Here is a 24495-nt window from a genome sequence, read left to right as displayed (position 1 = left end):
CATATTTGAATCCATTCGAATGCCGCATCTATCATATTTGAAGGGACCAACACAAGTAGGCGTGGTGATGAAGTAAGGACAAAAGTTGTAAGTGGTGGTGATTATTGTTTTAAGAGGAAGTACAACTGGGCACCCATCCTCTGTTAACATTAATCAGAGGCAAAATTAGGAGTGGTTCGACACTTCAAAAAATAAAGTTATCGACAAAAGAAAGGCAAGGGCCACGATGGGCATGACAATGAAAGACTCCCTAGGCCTCTCCAATCAATACCTTCGGAACACAAAAAGAACAAGAGTTGACCAAGGCAGGTCATATATGAAAGATGAATGTGGGGAGCCTGCTTCAAGTAAGGGGAAGCTCCCAAGATGAAAGTCCCTGAGTCCCCTCTTACAACAGCCAGGGGATGTACCGGTAATACACAGTTTTCTTCTGGAGAAGCATTTAAAAGTGCATATTGTCTTCTTTAAAGGGCATTAAAAATACAAGATACTATATATGGTACATACTTATACATTACATAGATATTCCCAGTAATTACAAACTGTCATTAAATGCATTCAGCATTACAATGCATATGATACAGAGAATGAAAATAATAGAATCAAAAATTTTGAACAAAGCAATATGAAACCTTGGAATGAGTGTAATGAATCAATGCACCGAAAACGCAACCAATAACATAATTACTACACTCATGTTCATAAAAAACAGAACACCTTGAAAGACTAGAGACAGGAATTTCATATTCACAGGACATTAGTATGCTCTGCAGAAATGATTACCGGTAGCATTTCAGTCATGTAGGTTCAGCATATGTCCCGTTGCCTAGTAGACACTGCGTCCTCCATGGGCACTGATAACTTGTTCCATGTGTGTTGGCATCAATGCGTTTAAAGCACGAATGATGTTGTCCTGGGGTATGGCCATCCATGCTGCATTCACCTGGTTCCACAGTTCATCTTTGCTGATTGGCATTGGGTTACGGCGCCGCACCCTTCATTTCACCATATTTCACACATTTTCGATTGGCGACAAGTCCGGTGATCAGGTGGGCCAGGGCAATAGTCTGATATCCTGTGACAACAAGAAACAACGAGTTCGAGCATGTGATCGTGTATTGTCCTGCTGAAATATGACGTCTGGGGTGACGTGCAGAAAAGGTATGGAGAAGGGTCGCAGGATGTCACTTACGTAGGTCAAACTGATCACAGTACCCTGGACAAGCACCAACTGTGATTTGTGGCCTTGAGTTGGCACTGTATGTCTAGTGGGAATGCAGTCAATGTGATGCCTCTCCTCCTGTCTGCGGTGAACGAAAATGCAGCCGTCATTTGCGAAGATACAGAACCTGGATTCGTCTAAAAACACTGTCTGCTGCCATTCCTGTCCCAAGTAACATCGTTCCATACACCATTGCAGACTAGCATGTTTATGCACATTAGAAATTTCCCGGATGGATGTATCACGTTCTCTCATGCCAATAATGGGCCCTTTTTCAAATTCACTCATTTGACGGTACTGTTCTCGCATAAGTCTGCGAGGCATCCTGCAAGTCTGCTCAAGTCACACTGATCCATTACCTATGGTTTATATCGACGAGAGCTGCAGGCACATTTTACCAGTCAGTGGTGGTGCACTGAGATATCGATGTGGACCTTGAACCTGAGGGCCGACATGGTTCAAATGCTAATCATTTCTTCATAACACACCAATAAACATGTCCTTGTTAATATGAACTTCCTATTTCTAGTTCTCCAAGGTGTTCTGGTTTTTATGAACATGCGTGTATATTGTTGTAATAATAAAATAATACAGTGCCGGTACTATAGTGAAAATTGTTCATGTTGTGTGGAGTGAGCAATACAGTAATAATGCCCCATAATGATGATAGTGATAATAATAAATGAAACAGGAAGTTGTAGAATAAACCATTTACAATAATCATTTAACGGCCTGCCCTTCTTATGTTAAAAATGTTAAAACTCATATTTACATAATAAGTACTATTCAATATATTGGTGGAATTTGGAATCGACGCCAAAACAACGGCAATTATTAAGCAGACTTCAACTGGGACACATTCGAAAGTTAAGTTCATGGGAGAGATCTCCAAGCAGTTCGAAATTAAAACAGGAGTCAGACAGAGTGATGGACTGTCACCAGTTCTTTTCAATTGTGTGTTGAAAAGGGAAAAAGAACTGGACAGAAAAGGACTACTTAACCAGGTATACACTGGAGGATCAAAAAGTGATGTCATGATTAATTGTCTTGCCTTTGCTGATGACCTCGCGCAGCTATCTAGGAATACTGACACAGCAATAGAACAGCTGAATGTACTAAAACTACAAGCAGAAAAAGCAGGACTACAGATTTCTTTCGACAAAACAAATATATAACAAACATCTAAATAGCCCCTCGGTACCTGAAGACAAAACATGATAAAATAGAAAGGGCTCATAGCTTTACGTACCTGGATGAAATAGTACAATTGAAAACTAATGAAAGAGAAGCAAACAAAACCAGACGGGAGAAGATGGCTGCGGCTTTTCGTAGGGCATATGCTGTATACAAGAAGTAAACCATCTCCAGGCGAGCTAAACAGTACAGTGATCAAAACGGAATGTCTGTACGCTGGTGAGTGCCTCCAAATGATAGGGGAAAGCGGGGTTGAGAGAAGCTCAGAAATTCGAAGGAATGGGTCCAAAGATTTTGGACGGACAGTATAGGTTTGGAGGAAGGGCAGAACTTTACCGTGACGATTAAAGGCTAGCTGAGTCTATGAGAAAATGGAGACTTACATTTATTTAGAGTGGATGAGAAGAAACTAACGAATAGGATTTTCACAATACTAGACAGCAGACCTAAAGTGTCGTACAAATGGTTCAGGGAGGTGAGAAAGGATCCTAAACAGGTGGGACCAAATTCAGAAGATATCTCAAACCAAACAGAATTTAGGTCAGTGATCGACAAATTCCACGGATTCCATGACGAACCAAAACTTAACCGCGGGTGGACGGAATAAAGAAGACAGACTGCCAGAGAAAGGATGCTAAAGTATTGGGCTGTGGAGAAGGCTTCCAGAAACATGTAACTGTTACCTAACGTGGTCTTTAATGGCCGTAAACGAAAAAATATAAAATTCAATTCCATATTTTTGGACAAAGATTCTGGTAGTGGAGATGTAGGACTGAAAGAAGTTTGTGTTTTTGGCAGATGTATAGTGTGCTGTTTCTTGATAGGGGCCTAGGAGATTCAAAAATTGTACGGTAGATATGGCAATGTCTTCTATCATTAACTGTCTACAATTTTTGAATTTCCTAGTCACCTTAACAAGATACAGCACACTAGATGTCCGCCAATGATACGGAATAATACGAGGGATTTCGCAGTCCTACATCACCAGTACAAGAATCTTTGTCCAAAAAAGTGAATTTAAATATTCAGGTAAATATTATAGGGTAACATTTATTAAACACAATGTGTACCGGTACATGAGAGTTGTATATTACACAAAATTTTTATCAACTGCATGAAATGTCAGCGAGTTTGTCCTTGTTATGCAATCAAGTAGATTATACTGTTTACAGCGTTGTCCACATAGAGTGCAAGAACATTGAGATGGCGCCTGCTGAAATCCTCGTTGGATGCAGATTCTGAAATGAAATCCATGCGCTACCATTCTCGTATAGACGTGTCGCAGTGGGAAGTTAGGGGCCCTTCATTCATCTGTGCTCATGGCCGGCGTGTGATAGAAGGCTTCGTCTATTGTATTAGCCTTTTCCTTTCCGTTATACGGGTTTTGTATGCTGGGGCTTGCGGCAGATTGTTCTTTATTGCTACCGGTACCTCTCTGATGAAGTCTGTGTCTGCTGGTAGATAAACGAGTCTGGTCCTTGTCGTTTGGGATAACCGAAGGGCTCTCCGTAGATCAATCAATCAATCAATCAATCAATCAATCAATCAATCAATCAATCAATCAATCAATCAATCAATCAATCAATCAATCAATCAATCAATCAATCAATCAATCAATCAATCAATCAATCAATCAATCAATCAATCAATCAATCAATCAATCAATCAATCAATCAATCAATCAATCAATCAATCAATCAATCAATCAATCAATCAATCAATCAATCAATCAATCAATCAATCAATCAATCAATCAATCAATCAATCAATCAATCAATCAATCAATCAATCAATACTGATCTGACGCTCTCCAGCCTTCTTAGATTAGGAGTAAGGTGGATCCAAATTTTAGTGATTGCGTAACATGCTATAGGGGCAATCTTAATGTAAAAGAGTTTTAGAGCTGTGTCAAGTGATAGCTTTTCAATGTTCTTTATGTCAAAGATGGCTCTGATTGCTGTGCATCTTTCTCTTGTATGTTTCGTGAATGCTTTCCCTGTGATCTGAAGGCTTAGTCCTAGGTATTCATAAGAGTTTACCAACTCTATCTTGTCGTTTCCGCAGTGGAAGTTGCATAGTTTGGAGATACTGCCTCCTCTCCTGAATTTCATGATTTTTATTTTGCTGGTGTTCATCACTAATTCATTTTCCTGTGACCATTTACAGAGCTTAGTCAATCCTACGTGCAGGTAAGTATGGATTTTAATAATCTTTAACACAAGGAGAACAAGTCGTGCCTTTAAATGATTGTTGTAAATGGTTTGTCCAACAACTTCTAGCATTTTTTTAATCATTCGGAGCACGGCGAGTATGTCTGATTGTTATGAAAGGTATGCTACTCGTAGGGTCAGTCGTGCTGCAAAAGCACTTTCTAGCCCAGTGAGGAAAGCAATGGCAAACCATCTCACAGCTCATTTGGCTAGTACGCCTCATTTTGGCGCCACCATTGGTTTTTGTTAATAATAATAATAATAATAATAATAATAATAATAATAATAATAATAATAATAATGTGACTTGCTTTACGTCCCACTAACTACTTTTATGGTTTTCGGAGACGCCGAGATGCCGGAATTTACTCCCGCAGGAGTTCTTTTACCTAAAAGTAAATCTACCAACACGAGACTGACGTATTTGAGCACCTTCAAATACCACCAGAACCTGCCAAGTTGGGATCAGAAGGCCAGCGCCTCAACCGTCTGAACCACTCAGCCCGGCACCATTGGTTTTTGCAGTTTCCCCGTAATGGCATGAACTTTGAGGATCCAACCAGCCTCTGGGGTTATGACCAGACAGACAGACAGACAGACAGACAGACAGACAGACAGACAGACAGACAGACAGACAGACAGACAGACAGACAGACAGACAGACAGACAGACAGACAGACAGACAGACAGACATAACTCACTCGAAATGACATAATTAATTTCATTTGTTTTATTTATTTATTTATTTATTTATTTATTTATTTATTTATTTATTTATTTTATTCCATTATTATAACATTGTTGTGTTATTGGTTATTTTATTATGTTTTTGTTTTCAATGGATTGATACATTATATCCATTGCAAGTGATGCGAAAAATTGCTCCAAGGTTTCATGTTATCTTGCTGAAAATGTTCTGTTCTATTATTTTCATTTTCTGTATTGTTGCATGTATTGTAATGCTGAATGCATTTAGTGTCAGTAAATTCTAATTTTGTTTGTAATCACCGAGAATGTGTTTATTTTCCTTATCTATGTAATGAGCAATTATGTATACATTGTAATTTTAATGCCCTTTTAAAATGACAATGTGTACCTGCAAATGCTTTTCTCCTGAAGAAAACTGTGTATTATTCTTTATTCCTGTACTTGTGTCACCCTCCGTGGATGGGGCCGTAGAATACATCCCCCGCCCGTCGTAAAAGGGAAATTAGGGGCTTTCATCTTGGGTTGGCAACCATGGGTCCCTTAACTGAGTTTTCCATAGCTTCCACTTACTTCAGTCCGGCTCCCCACCTTCATCTTTCCTATCCGATCTCTCTTGGTCAACTCCTGTTCTTTTTGGATTCCGAAGATATTATGTTTTCGAGCCCTAGGGAGTCTTTCGTTTTCACGCCCTTTGTAGCCCTTGCCTTATTTACTCACACTCCTGCAACTACTCTATACAGTCGTCGTCGGCAGTTACTCGTTTCCTAGTTTACAGATTTCCTGGCTAGTGACTCACTTCAGATCACAGCAGTTTGTGTTTAAATTTCCGGTGACGGTGCGTGCGTGCGAGAACGTTTTCATTCCCCACCGTGAAGGGGTGGGGCGGGCCACCTGAAGGGTCGTGAGCTTGGGCGGGGTGGAGGAGATATGATAGATGAAGGAGAGGGGAAAGGAGATGTGTAATGAAGGAGTGGGGCAAATAGGGGCCTCTTGGTTAAGTGTTTTTTTAATTACAAAAGAGACGAGTCTTTATTGAGCATGGGATATAATACAAAAATCTATGGCGCTGTTACAATTTACAGGTTCGGTGGGAAGGTATAGTAGGGACTGCTAGTGTAGGGTTGGGATAAGATGAAATGGAGGGAAGTTGTGATGTGAGCGATGGAGGTTGCTAGAAGACGGAATAGGTCTAATATCGGGTGATGGGGCGGGAAGAGGGGTGTTTGGGGAGCAGGTAGGTAGACGGTTTGCGGGGGTGGGGTGGGTGGCCGGGGGCGGCGTTGCGAGTTAGTAGGAGGGGGGCGCATGGAATGGGGTGGGGAAGGTGACGGTACAGGCCCATTCTTGCATAGATCATACGTCCACACATCGCGCAGCTGTGGGACGGGGAAGATTTTGGCTGGGTTTGGCGATGTTTGTGTTCCTATCTTTTAATATCTTCATGTCTGCGGCGTTCTTTCTCGAAGTGCTGAACCGAGGTACAGACACTTTACCGCCAAAGTAAACGGTTCTTGGCGAGTGTTTCCCAGATTTGTGGGTTTATTTCTGCCATCTTTAAGGTTTGCTTCAGTTGGTCTTTGAAACGTCTCAGAGGGACACCCTATGGTCTTGAACCGGAGCCAAGTTCACTACAAAGGATTTGGCGCGGTAGTCTGGTATCACACATACGGCGCCCATGCCCTGTCCATCTGAAGCGATGGCTAACGACCAATACTTTTACACTCTTAGCACATGCTTTCTCGAGATTTTCAACATTAGAGGCATAGTTTGCCCACTTGATGTTCATGATGGAGCGTAATTTTTGCAAAATCTCTATACAGTGCAACATAATCGAAAAGTTTTATCTGTGATTCCAGTTCTTTACTTGAATCATTTATATACATAAGAAAATATAAAGGTCCAATAATAATACCCTGTGGGACTCCCACTTAATTGTTTCAGAATCAGGTAACGCTTCACATACTTTAATTCTCAGAGTTCTAATTTCTAGAAATTCAGCTAGCCATTCAACCACTCGTTTTTCTAGTCAAACAGCCCTCAGGTTTTCATTAGCAGTCTCCCATGATCTACCCTATTAAAAGCCACGGTAAACGGATTAAGAAAGAAAATATTGAAATTAGGCCTACTAAATATTTTATTACCATATTTTAAACAGTTCTATCTTATCTAGGTGACTTACAGTATGTTTGCTTCAGTAGGGTACAAGCTAAACCAAATTCACGATAATTTTTCTTTCTTACTTTCCTAATCTGTTTACCCTCCAGGCTTGGTTTTTCCCTCGGACTCAACGAGGGATCCCACCTGCACCACCTCAAGGGCAATGCCCTGGAACGTAAGACATTGGGTCGGGGGATACAACTGGGGAGGATGACTAGTATCTCGCTCAGGCGGCCTCACCTGCTATGCTGAACAGGGACCTTGGTGGGGGATGGGAAGATTGGAAGGGATAGACAAGGAAGAGGGAAGCAAGCGGCCGTGGCCTTAAATTAGGTACCATCCCGGCATTTGCCTGAAGGAGAAGTGGAAAACCACCGGGAAACCACTTCCAGGATGGCTCAGGTGGGAATCGAATCAACCTCTACTCAGTTGACCTCCGGAGGCTGAGTGGACCCCGTTCCAGCCCTCGTACCACTTTTCAATTTTCGTGGCAGAGCCGGGAATCGAACCCGGGCCTCCGGGGGTGGCAGCTGATCGCACTAACCACTACACCACAGAGGCGGACTGAGTAGGGTACATGCTAAACAAAATTAACGATAATTTTACTAGTGGAAATGGATTTTAGCGAGCCTTTTATTTATTGCACTTCATCACCCATGAAAATGAAATGTATGGCTTTTAGTGCCGAGATATCCCAGGACGGGTTCGGCTCGCCAGGTGCAGGTCTTTCTATTTGACTCCCGTAGGCGACCTGCGCGTCCTGATGAGGAGGAAATGATGATGAAGACAACACGTACACCCAGCCCCCATGCCATTGGAATTAACCAATTAAGGTCAAAATCCCCGACCCGGCCGGGAATCGAACCAGGGACCCTCTGAACCGAAGGCCAGTACGCTGACCGTTCAGCAGACGAGTCGGACATCACCCATGATTTCAGAGTAAATACAAGATAGTGAAGTGTGGTCTCGGGGTAAGGCACTGGAGTGCGAATTCGGAACGCTTGGAGTTCGACTCACGGTTGAGCTGACAATTTTTACTGAATAGTAAATGAATGTAACTTTGAATAATAGAGTACCAAGGAAAGTGAGAGGTGCAGAGCGGCCAATAGGAATCAGCTGGATACAACACCTGCGTAGAAGGTGTCATGGCGGAGACATGGATGGCTTCAGAAGCATAGAAGCAAATATCTGAAATATGGTGGAAGAGAAAATATGAACGAAGGAATTCTGAAAAACGACAACGCCCAGGGAATTGTTCAGAAGAAATACCATTTGAGTAAAGTAAGGTATTTAACGGTTAAATTGAACATGGAGGTGGCGCCTACGAGGTAGGCAACCCGCACACCAGGGGTCAACGACCTACTTTTAAACAAAACGTCATAGAGTCCTCCCTGCATTTTAAGGCAGCTGGGGGTAATGGCTCCGGTTTCCCCTCTGAGATCGGCCGACGTGTTCTCAACCTCTAGCCCGCCCTTGGCCCCACATTTATCAACAGACCGGGAATCCGCGATTTGGTTCCGCTTACTGATAGGTTGGAAGCGATCACATGCTCACACATGCCCACTGGACTATATTGGGACTTGCTATTGTTCTTTAGAACCATCACAGTCATTTCCACTTTCACTGATACCAACACGTACGTATTTGTTCGCTCGTAGAGTACTTCATTACATTTCTTGTTTGAGTTCCTTATGTTTTATGTTCTCCATCCCGTAATTTTTCGTGCTGACGACACTACTTACTGCTTTCTAAACGACTTCCATTAACAGACTATTGTGGATTTTATGATTTTATTTCACTACATGTATAATCATCTGTCCATTTGGTAACTATTCTTATCGTATAAACTTCAGATACCGTAATTGAAGTATTCGTGTATGAACGCAGAAATAAATCACGTTAAGAGGTAAAGAATACCCATTACGTGCTCATCTGTGTTTGTGTGTTAAAAATATTCTGTAAGTGCTCGCAGTGATTTCAAAGGTTTGCCATCATATTCCAAACGATAAGTGTAAGCATCACGAAAGCCTATAACAAATATGGAATTTTCCGGATGCGATGAAGAAAGAACGCGTATTTAATTATTATCTTTAAAGGATTGGCTAACATAAATTGATGTACATGTGAGGTAGTGACCAGTAGTTAACTTGCAACGAATCAAGGGTTAACTGAAGGTAGTGGATGAGGTGATTCACAGGATTTCGGCAATTCTCAACCGCTACACGATCTTCTGCATATTTTATCTCAATGCCAGAAAACTAGGATCTGATTATGTCTTCTGATTGGTAGACGTTAATTTATCACGTTTCCGCATTGTTAGGAAGGTATTTCGGTATTATTCACAGTAAAGTCCGCCTCTGTAATATAGTGGTTAGCTTGATTAGTTGCCACCCCCGGAGGCCTGGGTTCGATTCCCGGCTCTGCCACGAAATTTGAAAAGTGGTACGAGGGCTGCAACGTGCTCCACTCAGCCTCGGAAGGTCAACTGAGTAGAGGTGGGTTCGATTCCCACATTAGCCATCGGTGAAGTGGTTTTCCATGCTTTCCCACTTCTCCTCCATGCAAATCCCGGGATGGTAAGTGCTTAAGGCCACGGCCGCTTCCTTCCCTCTTCTTTGTCTATCTTTTCCAGTCTTCACATCTCCAACAAGGCCCCTGTTCAGCATAGCAGTTGAGGCCGCACGGGCGAGGTACTGTTCATCGCCCCAGTTGTATTCCCCGACCCAAAGTCTCACGCTCCAGGACACTGCCCTTGGGACATTTGAGGTGGGATCCCTCGCTGCGTCCGAGGGAAAAATCAACCTGGAGGGTAAACAGATTAAGAAAGAAAGAAAGAAGGAAAGAAAGAAAGAAAGCAAGAAAGAAAGAAAGAAAGAAAGATTCACAGTAAATTAATAAAACTCTTATATATCCTCCCCACCCCCACATTTAATCATCATCAAGAAGTCATTTCACTCCCACCGCCAAAATGGGGTGGGTGGGCCGGCAGCTAAACGAGTAGCTCTTGGGCCATATATGGTGATATATATTTTGTGGATTTACAGAAGGGAGAAAAGTATGTATTGTACACATATAGCAGGAGAGAGTGGGAGGCGTGTGGCGCATGGGTCACCGAAACCGCACACGGCAGATACCCAGGAGAGGCCCTCACGACACCCTCCATAGTAGAACCCCTGCTATCCCCTGTTTATTGGTAAAATCAATAAAATACAGAGGTACAAGATTACAGAAGTTGATACAAGTCTACATTCAAGAAATCTTGATGAGGCAAGTCTTTGGTTTTTCCTTTTTTCACATTGGCACTGCACTTGAAAGCAGATACACTGATTGGCACTGACACGTTCATATGCGTGACGATATAATAACAGAATGGCAGAGTAGTATGTACTAGTGAAGAACAAAAAATACATAGGTATGTTATAGCCACAAGAAAACTCAAGAAAACACCGAGAATTGCCCCCTCATTTCTTCTTCAACGACTGGTCGCCATAGAGAGAAGAGTGACGGGTTGCCTCTTGTACATCTTACATTCACCTTTACATTTCTATTTACCTTTTTCACCTTTGAGGTGCTATTTCATTCCGGTATTCATCGTCTAATACACACAGGGACCCCTCTCTTCCAACACTGATCTTCTAGAGTACACAGTTTAGATTACTATACTGTATTTGTTACTCCATAATCCCGTCATTTCTCACCTCATTCAAGTCCAATTTGTACTCTATGTGTTAAAAGGAAAAGTGTTCTTTTACCTTGCAAATTCTTTCCAGATATCTGTGTTCAAGCCTGGCATATTTATTTTCACGTACCAATGCGCTAGTTGTATTCAGTACAAATGAAACTGAAAATTATTTTCTGATAGGCCTACCTTGCCATTTCGTTTTACATTTCCGTGTTTTCCATTACTGTTCAAAAGTCAGCTGAGTTCTTTTAAGGTATTTTTGTTTCTCCTTTACAGTATTCGAGTCGAAATTTAAAATAATAGGCCTAATATTTTTTCGTTATTTGTTTGTCTGTCTATGTCCCATCAATAGCAGTGTGAGTAAAACGCACTTTGTGGCCTGTCCTACACTATCTGTCCTTATGTACTCCGGGGTGAACTGAAATAAAAATACACTTTAAATAAGCCAATTGTCCTAATATAAATCATTATTTCAACTTTAATGTACCACGGCCAGAATTATCTTAAACAAGCATGTAATGCAATCTCTCACTAAACCCTCATGACAGTGGCATCTTTCTATAAAAATCGTGGTATTGTGATGTACTGTTAAACGTAACCTGCAATGAACGTAAATGACTTATTTCTTATAACGTGAACTAAAAATGACGTGGATTTCTTCCCTCTTTCTTTCATTATATTCTGCTTCCATTTCAAACTTGGGTATCGCTTCAGTTATCAAGAGTGACTGGGAGAACTTCACACAACCTTCACGGTCTGTGACGTAACCACTGTGGCTGAATAGCATATGCTCATCGCCTGTCTGCCTGCCCGAGGGATTGTAACACGACCTTACGGTTTAACGCTCTGTAATCGATGACAGGCCTGAAACCACCTTGAGGTTTCGGTACAAGGAAAATGGGCGATGAATACGCCGACTTTGAAGGTCGAATAATGCCATCCTTTAACATTTGATCGATGATCTCCTTAAGACCCTTCATTTTAGGTGGAGATAGCGTAAATGGAGGAACTCTTACAGGAATTGAATCCGTTACCTCAATCTTATACTCAGTCAGGCCAGTGACACCAAGGGTTTTCGAAAATACATCCGGGAAAGACTAACATAACTTTCGAATATTCTCGGCCTGGTCCTCAGGTCCTCCGGTAGATGTTTAAGGTCTTAATTTCTTCTCCTTTACTCCCTTTCTTCACTAAGGGACGAAATATCCAGCGTGAGCACCTCTGTTCTAGGGAGTAACACCCTCTCTCAGGCCAGGGAAATAATGCAGGAACACTGTGCAACCCAAATGAAGGACATGAAGGATTTACAAATTTTTATAAAAGAAGAAATTGGTGGGGTGAATTAAAAGATAGATCTTCTTCATTCATGTTTTTCATGGTTTCGTAAGGGTAAGTTCTTTACCATCTTCGATCTTAACCAAGCGTATAATCAAAATAACACAACAATTTTGAAATTTTATTTCTTTCCTTTTTTAATTTAACATTTTATAAATATAAGATCTGAATAAACAATAACAATATTACAGTAAGCTTGTCAGCTCCAACAACAATGACTTTAAGTCCAAAAATCAGGTACAAATTAGGCGCATAACAAACGCTGATTTACATAGAGAAGCGCTCTGTAGCTCTTGGCAGGTACCAAATTTACAAGGGCATTATTTGCTGCTATCCTTCACACAACAGGGGAATATGCGCTCCAACTATATCACCGTCCAGCCTTGTTACGGTGTTAACGTGGTTTACAGAGGTGTGAAGAGCAGCTGGGGTGATTGGGGGACGAAGAATTAACTCTGGCGGAAGAATCCAAACATCTGACGGCTTTCGCTACCGACTAGAATTTGTATGGATACAAGTTCTAAATCACCTTCGTAAGGCTGGGTTGACAGTTAAGTTATCTAAGGTAGCTTTTGCTAAGCCTTCTATGTCAATCTTAGGGCATATTGTGTCGCCCGATGGTGTCGCTGTCGACCAATCCAGAACGCAGGCTATTCGTGACTTCAAGCCGCCTAAAGACGTCAACGGAATCGCTAGGTTCCATAAGCATGGTGAATTTCTTCAGGAAATTTATTCCCAACTTCGCTAATAGGGTGGCGCCCCTAAACCTACTTCGTAGAAAAGGTGTCAAGTTCGAATGGGGGCCATCGCAGCAAGCTGGGTTTGAAGATCTCAAGTTAGCTCTTTGTAACGCCCCAGTATTAGCTATGCCGGATTTCTCTAAGAAATTTACAGTTCAAACCGATGCCTCTTCATCTGCCTTTGCTGCTGTCCTTCTTCAAGAAACTGAACTCGGAAGGCGGCCGATTGCCAATGCGTCTAGGACCATATCGGCTCAAGAAGCCAAGTACTCTATCTATAAGTTAGAAGGACTGTTTGCCTTGCAGAAGTTCCACCTTTATCTGGAGCATGTCAAATTCGAGTTAGAAACTGACAATCAGGCTTTAAGTTGGGTTTTAGCTAGGCCTCGTCGTACAGGACGTATCGCCCGTTGGGCTATTCTTATTTCTGCTTTCCAATTCGATGTGCGACACATTAGAGGATCAGAGAATGTGGTCGCAGATGGACTAAGCCACATGTTTTCAGGTGACGTTGAGTTCATTGAACAGGAGGAACGTTATTGTCCTTCCATTTCCATACCTTCTTGTTCTAGTGCAATATTGACTGATGCCCCTATGTTATTTAATGACATCGAGAAATATCAATCGGAAGATCCAGTTTTGGCTCCTATAATGGAAACCTTTCTTCTGGGGAACATGCCGTCTCTTATGTGCTGAGGAATGGGGTTCTGTGCTGCCCTTCGAGGCACGATCAGAAGATGAAAGTAGTTGTTCCAGTTGTTCTTGTGCCCATGATCTTGAAGTACTATAATGAAACCAAATTAGGTCGGTATTTAGGCATCTTTGAAACCAGAGAGAAAATCAGAGAAATGTTTATCTGGAAGAGTATGGACGGCGAAATCAGAGAAATGGTTAAAGCATGAAAATCTTGCTTGCTTGTCTAATAAGCTAGGGCTATTGCCATCACATCAAGCCTCTCGCCGTATGGAGCGTTTGTATATAGACTACGTCGGGCCCATCCCTCAATCTAAGGGGTATGGGAATAAATTCATCCTTATATGTGTAGATGGCTTCACCGGATTTTCATGGTTATTTCCGACTAAGCTGGCTACCACTCAGTCTATAAGTTCTTGCCTTAATACTATTTTTGCTTCATTTGGTCCTTGTCAATATATAGTTTCCGATAATGCAAAGGATTTAAAATCTAACTTATTCCGAAAATTCTGTTTTGATTTGTCCATATCCCATGTCACTATCTCCGCTTATTATCCGCAACCACCTCTGGCTGAGCGTGTTAACCGTCATCTTCGATCTGCTTTTATAGCTTTTCTTCATGAAGATCATTCTAGGTGGGATACTTCTCTGCGTTGGTTATCTTTTGCTCTAAACTCGGCTGTTCATGAGTCACACGAGTTTACTCCTGCCGCTCTCATGTTTAAGTTTGTTCCCAACACGCCGTTGTCTAATCTTTGATTCATCAATGAGATATTGCAAGAGACAATAGATCCCGATAATATTAGGGACCTGTGGAAGAAAGCTAAGACCTCTCATGAGAAAGTTAAGGAGAGATGTGATCGTGGACGGAGGCCCACCAATTTAAAGGTCGGAGATCTGGTCATGGTTAATAATTTTGTACCGACAGGCAAGCTTGCCCCAGATTTCATGGGCCGTGTATTATTTTGGATTTCTTAACACCGGTCACTCTTTTGGTGAGCAATCCAGCAACCGAAATAATATTTAGGGTGTATTTATCGCAGGCAAAACCAGTATGAAATCTCTTGTTTTGCAGTAGAGGCAACTGGGTTATGGCAGTGAGGAAGTAGTTATATTTCTAATCTTAAAATTGTCCTCGGACACTCCCGGCACTAAAAGCCATACGCCATTTCATTTCAATCTTAAAATTCATTATTTTTGTAAGGGGTGTTAGGAGGCCTTTTGCCCCGCTTATATTCATCTATGGTTTTACCTTGTTGATGTATCATCCTGTAAAAATCTTCTCCTCTAGAGAAGTATGCTTTCCTCCGTTGCTTGGCTGCCATTACCTTTCCTCCCCCTCCAAAACCGAGCCTGCAATTCATACACTCATCCTCGATGCCACCTGCCTTATCTGCACCACCATACTGAAATACAAAGAAACTCTCTCTCCAAAAAATATTACTGTCGCCCAGTAAATGATTGTTTCAGTGCCCTAATTGTCAATCCGCGGCCAAGTTACAACGTCTGGCAAGTGTTCACCTCCTCACCATTTTGGTTTTTTGGGGGAGTAAATTTAACCTTTTGTTTTTACCAAAGGCCTTGTAGAATTGGTACTTGTTACTCCTGTTAAGCTCTATTTCATTCTTTTCATGTTATGGATACCAGACTGTTGAGTGTATAAGACAGTGACGACTGTTTAATTTGGTTAAATGTAGGTTGTGCCTGGATATACCTGGAAAGTGTAAAGTTATAGAACAAAGACGCTCCTCCTATTAATGTAAAGGTTGAATGGTGCCTTTGGAAGGCTGGAATGGTATAATGTTTGGAAAGTATTCTCCCACTTGGAACAAAGGTGCTCTTGTAAGATAGCAAATTTTGGATACTCTGTCTCCTAGATATATTATTGAATGGAGCAGTGGTTGCACTTGTTACATTGACAAGGTAGGAGATTCAAGCTCGTATTGTTAATTAATGTTGTTTAATTGTTTTAGGAATTAATAATATTACTTCTCGCGCTCATTGCTGTACCTGAAATTTTGTTATTCGCTTAGCGAATGTTTAAAAAAAATAAATTTAACATCTGAAAAGGAAGAAAAGGAAAAAGGTTAAGAAAGGAAATAAAACTATCAATTTTAAAGTTTTAAATTAATATTTCGACTTAATTATATCCACCTATTCATGCCCGAACCTTAGCCCGCCTGGTGGCCATGATCGTTAAGGCGCTGAAGTCTAAAAACGGTCTAACGCCGAGGTTAGCCGGTTCGAGTCCCGTTGGTCGAAAAAATTTTCACCAACAGAATGTTGGCCGGCAGGGTAGGGGAGGTGGTGGTATACAATTTCTAATCACTAGATTGCGTGCCAAAAGCCTGGATTAAATTCCAAACCTCTCCGCAGTGCTCATATGGAGTGAGGGCATATGACGCTGTTGATGGTGATTCGTCCGTCGGATGGGGACGTTAAGCCTTGAGCAGACCCCTTGGTGCTATTCGACAGGAGTAGGCTATGTGCCGGCACCGGGTTTCACCCTCTCCCTACTATCATATATCACGTCATTCATTTCATCTCTCATTAACTCCTCTGATGAGGTTGACGTCAGGAAGGGCATCCGGTCATAAAAAACCGCCACGACAAATTCATCTCACCTCATACCCGACCCCGTAGGGAAACGGGACAAGGGTTGGACAAACATTCATGCCCGAACCTTCTTTCACCTCTGTCCACCACAATATCTCCGTAACAATAACAATAACAATAATACATAATTTGTATGACGCTTTTTAAGGCACAGGTTCTCTTATTAGTAGTTTCTCTTTTAGCTCAGATTTTGTTAAGAATTTGCGAAACAAACGTCTGTGGCTCTCGAAAGAGTACCCTTCCCGGTTTCAATACTTCCCTGGTAATGAACGTAAGAAAGGCATTTGCAGGACAGTCAATGTGGGATTTGAACCCGCTGTCTCCCGAGTGCATTGATAGACCCAGACAGCCCACTAACGCTCGACATAAATAGGTTGAATCTGATATTGTCCTTTTTACCACTTAGTGCGGTTTCGGATATGAACTCTGGAGTTGAGTACTGAGATGAGATTCACATAGTAGGCTACAAGTTTTACGGCAGTATGCCTTTTATTAGAGAGCAGTGGTGAACTGGGTGAAACCAGATGGTAGTGGAGTGTATGGGCAGAATGAAACCGGAATACATGTATCGCCTACGCGTAAAAAAAAAATGTTGATATAGCGCTGGATTTTCTAGGCTTATTGTGCTGTAATATGCATTCGCTATTGTGTGTATCTGTGATGTTGTAATGTATGCAGATGAAGAGGGGTGAAGTACGACAGATAGCCTACCAACATTCATTCTCCGAGCAAGAGGAATTTGCTATGAACTTTCGGAAAGTGTTCTGGTCACTCGACCAGCAAAAACTGCTTATGAACCGACCAGGAATCGAAACGGGAGCCCAGTGCTAAAACGACAGTGACTAACCGCTCCACTACCGGAGATCACTCGAAGTAGCAACAACAATAACATTAATAATAAAAACAATATCGTATTAAACTGAATACTAATGAAACCAGTAAATGAGATTGCAATCCAATACAGTGATTAATGATGGTAACCAAAACACGCTGATCTCGTTCCTAGGACCAAATAATTTACAACTCCACCGTCCATCGCAGGCCTACTTAGCTACACTGACTGCCGAGAGTTATAAACAGGCTCGAAACTTCATTATTTAGAGTTTAGATAAGGAGGCTGTCTTTGTTATTGCATCTTCGCTGACTACTGGGTTCTCAGAACTGGCTAATTACTTCAAAAGCCTTGTTGATTGTTGTGAGTGGAAGCAAGGGATGGCTATTATTAGAACAGGTTGGGAACCCCACATTCTTTCAAAAATAACTACCGTACGAAAGAAGCTCTGCACTGCGACGGCCTAAGTTTGGAATAACCCTCTGTAATACAAATAATACTCTATTGTGTGCTATAGCTTTATCAATATGTAAAATCACTCTTCAGCTATTGAATTAAGAAACAGCCATGGGCCCCTCACAAGCCATTCCCCCCGTTCCGCTGGAGGGGTCTATGGGGTCCTTATCGCCGCCACTGGATCTAAAAGTCAGATCTGCGCGAGACGAATAGCAGTCCAATGAGGTTGATGCAGAAAAGAAGAGGCACTATGAGCCTTGCTTTGGTGATTTGGGACACAAATATAAAATTAATAACTGAGAAGTTACTGGTATGTTGTTTCGCGTGCGAGGAACAATCACAAATTTCTCCATGAATGCTGTCGAGGATTCTGATCTTCAATATATTTTACTGGTTTTGACCGATTCATGAAAGTGACTATAATGAAATACTATAAAGTGAATTCAACGAACTGATTTATAACACCTGAATGCTTTACTCAGTATTGCCAGTTGGCATGCGGCTAAAACTGGACGTGCGTTCAACATACAAGTTGCTACAGACAAGTACTCATTTATACTTACGATCGTAGTCTGAGTCGTAGTTTGAGTCGTAGTCTGAGCCGTCGCCTGAGATGTCGGAGGAGTAGTAATCCTGCAAGAAAATTAAATAAATCTACTTATTTCAATTATTTAAATTCAAATACACCAAAAGTGACATTTTTGTTCCTAAACTCAAGATAAAACGATTGCAGATTTTTCAAAGATGGCAGACTGCGATTATTATTAAAGCTCCATGAAAGGAGCTTAGGGCTTCTTGCTCATCAGCCGCACGTCTTTATTATGCAATTAAAACGTTCATGAAAACCTGTGTTTTTGTGACGCCTGCATTGCTGTACAGTGGAACATCGATATATCGAATTACCTCGGGGGCTAAATTTTATTTCTAGTTATCGAAATTTCGAGATATGGAGAATACTATTTTTGAGCATGTATAGCATATAATTGAATCATATGTTCCTCCGGGCTTATACTGACACAATATTTCAAGAGTATTTAAAAATGTAAAACAAACTCTATTTTACGGCATCACTTTAATTATAACCCTTATTACAGTAACTTTATAGAAGACAGGAGGAGTTAATTACTTCCGTTGAGGCAGCCATCCACAAACTACCTACGGATGAGGCTGAGGAGTTAAGACAGAAATATGTGAGACTCATGAGGTCCGTTGTTGTACCCGCGCCCAGTTTAACAAGAGGCGAGCTCTGAAGGAACTTAGAGATGATTCTGAACTGACCATTCTCTCAGCTGATAAGGGTAATGCGACAGTGGTTATGGACACTGACGAATATAAGAATAAGATCTCGGCTATATTGTCAGAGCCTGTTTATAGACTGAGCTCACGTGAACCTACCACTCATGTGTCCAACGCCACCGTGAAACACTTACGGCAATCTTCAGTTCTAAAGGAGGAGGTTAAACATCTGTCCCCGATACTGTATGTTCAGCTTTGAGCCCCTTAATACCATTAAGGAAAGTGGAAGCAAAATTTCAGTATCTTAAGCGGTTAGCGAGTCATTTCAGGTGCACATCTTAGCTGAACGCCTTAGTCGCTTTTTGAAACGTACTAACGGAATGGGGAAGGTCCATGGTTGGTTATTCGCATACTCTGCACAAACAGAATTCAGCTCCGGCCACCTGTAGGCCTACGACACGCAACTCACCACACAATGCACGCGTTTTTATACGAGAACGCAATAACTTTCATTTCTACCGAGGTCTGTTTTGACGCAGTATTACATAAAGGACACGCATTCTGGCATTGTATGCAGCGGTAAGTACACGAATAAGTAGGCTAAGTAAAGAAACTGACGGCTGCTGTAGGTGTAGGCCTACATCGTTATAAGACCCCACATTCAATATCCTTTTGATGTTTTGGTGAAAAGGAAATAATTCCTTAGTATGTTATGTAGTATTCGCGTCATAATTAGGTAGGCCTACTTCGGTATATGCCGGTACAGTATATGTGTGTCTAATTGTACGCGACAACTTTTCAGTGAAGAGTGGCCGTGGGGTAATTTTGAAGAGATGTCAGCCTGCTGTGTTGTTTGTTCAAAATAAGTAAAATACTTCAGCAGAAATAGGTACTTCTGGGATGATACGGCACTTGAAAACACATAATATCACTGAAGGAAAATCGTCACATAGAACACCTTTGGCCCAGTATTCCGTCGACAAAAATTACGAGGTATCGTTATTAACAAATTGTACAGGGTTATTTCAGCTAAGATGTCCACCTGAAATAATTCGCGAACCGTTTCAGATACTGACATTCTGCTTCCACTTTCATTAATTGTATTAAGGGTCTCATAGTTGAACCTCATAGTTGTTGTTAAATGCTTTTAACAACATTTATCGGCACATGTTTTTATGTGAGAACGTTACTTCACGCATTAACTGCTGATGATATACTATTAAGCTTACGTTCGTAGTTATCGGGACATTGCGCAGATCGCAGCACGAGAGAATCTGTCTCGAGATTCTCGCGGGAGCCTCGAGAGCTGTGAAGTCAGTATCGGGAGTCTCGAGAGATAGCATTGCCCATCACTAAACCGTAATGTTAAGAGATCAAAGTTCCTTAAGAACTTGGCATCACGACAGGGAAGATACATGGAAATGGCTCTTCAGAAGATAGATTTACAGCGGGTTATGGAAGTAGAAGCCGGCCTCGCGGTGTATGGGTAGCGTGCCTGGCTCTTACCCGGAGGCCCTAGGTTCGATTCCCGGCCAGGTCAGGGATTTTTAGCTGCACCTGAGGGCTGGTTTGAAGTATACTCAGCGTACGTGATTACAATTGAAGAGCCATCTGATGGTGAGCTGGCGGCCCCGGTCTAGAAAGCCAATAATAACGCCCGAGAGAATTCGTCGTGCTGACCACACGACACTTCGTAATCTCTAGCCTTCGGGCTGAGCAGCGGTCGCTTGGTAGGCCATGCCCTTCGGGGCTGTTGCACCATGGGGTTTGTTTTGATTTATGGAAGTAGAAAAAGCTGTTCAGGAGATGGCCAAGGAAACTAGGTTGAAAACGAGGGACGAAAAAAGGAGGATAGATGAGGAGACTAGAAATGATAATGATTACAGCCATGGGGATTTTTAACTCCATTGACATGTGCGAAATCGACATGGTTTTAACTTATAGTTTTTTCTCAGAATTTTTTTCTTACTTTAGGTACAATTTTCTCAAACCCTATTATTGATGTAGGTCTGATTTTTTCTGGTTTTTAAAAGGCTAGTGAAACGATACAGCCGGTGAAAGATATGATGGTAATATCCAAAATTACGTCAATGAAAGAAGAAAAATGTTGGTCGGGGGACGTGATTGGCTCAGTGGCTTAGCTGCTGGCTTCCCACCCGGAAGGCTGCGGATCTAAACCCGGTCGATTCTGGGTCGAGAATCACGTGACGTCGGGAAAGGCATCCGGTCTTAATCCCGCGGCCAAAACCAAAATGAGCCTAGATGGCTCCAGCGACCCCAGAAATAAGTGGGACAAGCTGAAGAAAAGGTAAGGTAAGGGTGTATTTTGCCCGAAGGTAGGTCCGAACCTCCGCAGAGGTGTGCCCGAGCCGGAGATTACGTACGGCAGGGTGGCCAGTTCGTTTCCGTTCCTCTATTCCCTTACCCCCACCAACAGCGAGCGGCAACCCATCCAAATCTTGACCACGCCCAATGTTGTTTAACTTCGGAGATCTCAGGGGATCCGGTGTTTCAACACGGCTACAGCCGTTGGCAAGCTGAAGAAAGAAAGTAGGAAATATTTGGTTAATATTTTTTGCTTATAATTTTTTTCAAAATGAGAAAGATGGGAGACTGTAATTTTAAATGTCAAACCAGTCGCCTTTGTGGTGTAGTGGTTAGTGTGATTAGCTGCCACCCCTCGAGGCCCGGGTTCGATTCCCGGCTCTGGCACGAAATTTGAAAAGTGGTATGAGGGCTGGAACGGGCTCCACTCAGCCCCGGGGTTTCAACTGAGTAAAGGTGGATTCGATTCCCACCTCAGCCATCCTGGAAGTGGTTTTCCGTGGTTTCTCACTTCTCCTCCAGGTAAATGCCGGGATGGTACCTAACTTAAGGCCACGGCCTCTTCCTTCCCTCTTCCTTGTCTACCCTTCCAATCTTCCCATCCCCCACAAGGTCCCTGTTCAGCATAGCAGGTGAGGCCTCCTGGGCGAGGTATTGGTCATTCTCCCCAGTTGTATCTCCCGACCCAATGTCTCACGCTCTAGGACACTGCCATTGAGAGGTGGGATCCCTCGCTGAAACAACCCTGGAGGGTAAGCAGATTAAGAAAGAAAGAATGTCAAACCAGCTCTTAGGAATATTTTATAAAAATATTATTGAATTCTGACCACCGGTTTCTGAGGAAAGTGCACCAAATGGCTAGAAGAATGCTTAGCTACATATTTTGTAAAGAAGTGAAAATATTCCTTTTCCGTGAAAATATTTGAGGTATGTGATATACTTTCCGTATAATCTTGTTAGATAAGGTATCCCAATTATAATTGTGAAATTTAATTTACCGGGTGAGTTGGCCGTGCGGTTAGGGGAGCGCAGCTGTGAGCTTGCATCCGGCAGATAGTGGTTTCGAGCCCTACTGTCGGCAGCCCTGAAATAGGTTTTCCATGGTTTCCTATTTTCGCACCAGGCAAATGCTGGGCCTGTACCTTAATTAAGGCCACGGTCGCTTCCTTCCCACTCCTAGGCTTTTCCTATCCCATCGCCGCTATAAAATCTATCTTTATCGGTGCGACGTGAAGTGAATTGTAAAAAAATAATAAGCCGAAAATTAATTTGGATATCTTGTAATGGGGAGAAGTAAATGGAATTTAGATGTCAGCATATTTTCATCGGTAAACACATCCTGGTGTCCTTAAATTTGTTATATTTCGGGTTCTTATCTTCATTTAGTAATGAGCCACAGTATTCGGTATCCAGAAGAGAACTTACCGCAAGTGCAGTCCTTGCCAACAACATTATAAAGATATATAGGTAATCCATCGGAGAGCTCAATAAAGACACTAGACTTTCATTGTTGACTCTCTACATATTTAACCGAAAGCGTGGAACATAATTTTTATGGCTATTATTTGCAGTAGCCGTCACGGTTAATTACTCAGGTAGTCGTTCCATGCGACATGTAGTACGCGCTACATGCAATGAAAAAGGCTGCACATTTTTTAAATACAAATAATTGGTGATTTATTTCTAATATTAATCTGTTTCAAATATAATTTCAGCTACTATAAGAAATTTCAAGGTGTCAACATTTTTCCCTGTAAAAGGGTTTCCCTAACGTTCTAGTATATCTTCTGATATCTCTCGAATTAAACACATTTAAGTACGAACTGATAGTGCAAGATTTCTTAGCTTGGATCATAGGAGGTGAGCGCCTAACCTCCCAGGGTGACTTTCTTCGCGGTGCTACAGTCCTCACTGGACGTTAACCGTCACATACTACTAGTCCAGTTTTCACGATCTTCCACATAACTTTGGAAGGGTGGTCAGATCTATTGTATGACAGAACGTAGCGTAGGATATAGTAAAGAAACAAAAACAAAACAAACAAACCCTAGTAGAGACATCTCTTCTGATCCGTATGCTCATAGGGTCAGTCGTGCTGCAATAGCACTTTATGACCCAGTGAGGAAAGCAATGGCAAACTACCTCACTCCTCGTCTTGCCTAGTACGCCTCATTTTGGTGCTGCCATTGGTTTTTGCGGTTTCCTTATAACCGCATAACTTTTGGTGGTGCTATTTGAGGATCCAACCAGCCTCTGGGCTGATGACCTAACAGACAGACAGACGGAAAAGAATTGACTTCGGGTCGGCAGAGATACAGTCAGTTAAGTGGTGTCTACTGTATGATACTTTGGGTATAGTACAGAAAAAAAAACTACAAAAACAATTCTCTCTTTTCATCCATGATATTCTCCACGGGTGAGAGAGAGGCAAGTCGCACCTATGATAGAACGTTGGGTGGGATAGAGTGTCGGCTGAAAAAATTCTCGAATCAATCTTTTACGGCATTCAATTAACCTTTCAATATGAAATTGTTGAATCTGTTACCAGTTACAAGTTTTAGTAAATAATTTACTCCACTACGCGAACCATAGTCCTGCAGTTCTCACTTAAATCTCTTTCCACTTGATTGTTCTCTACAGCATAGACATATAATCTGGAATTTTCCATAGAAATAAATAAATTTCTTGCGGCTTTCTAGCCGAGTGCAGCCCTTGTAAGGCAGACCCTGCGATGAGGGTGGGCGGCATCTGCCATGTGTAGGTAACTGCGTGTTATTGTGGTGGGGGATAGTGTTATGTGTGGTGTGTGAGTTGCAGGGATGTTGGGGACAGCACAAACACCCAGCCCCCGGACCAATGAAGGTTAAAATTCCCGACCCAGCCGGGAATCGAACCCGGGACCCTCTCATCCGAAGGTCATTACGCTGACGATTCAGCCAACTAGTCGGACGTACAGAAATTAAAACACCATAATATAGAGTTCTTTATTTTAGTAAATAATTACAAAAAAGTTTTCTTCCGCCATCAACTTTACCTCACTGTCTTTCATTGACTGCGCCAAGCTACCAGGGTAATGTTATTGGTTTTAC

Source organism: Anabrus simplex, chromosome 5 (genome assembly GCF_040414725.1).
Source record: "Anabrus simplex isolate iqAnaSimp1 chromosome 5, ASM4041472v1, whole genome shotgun sequence".
Classification (NCBI taxonomy): Eukaryota; Metazoa; Arthropoda; class Insecta; order Orthoptera; family Tettigoniidae; genus Anabrus; species Anabrus simplex.
Note: the sequence above shows the minus strand (reverse complement) of the source record.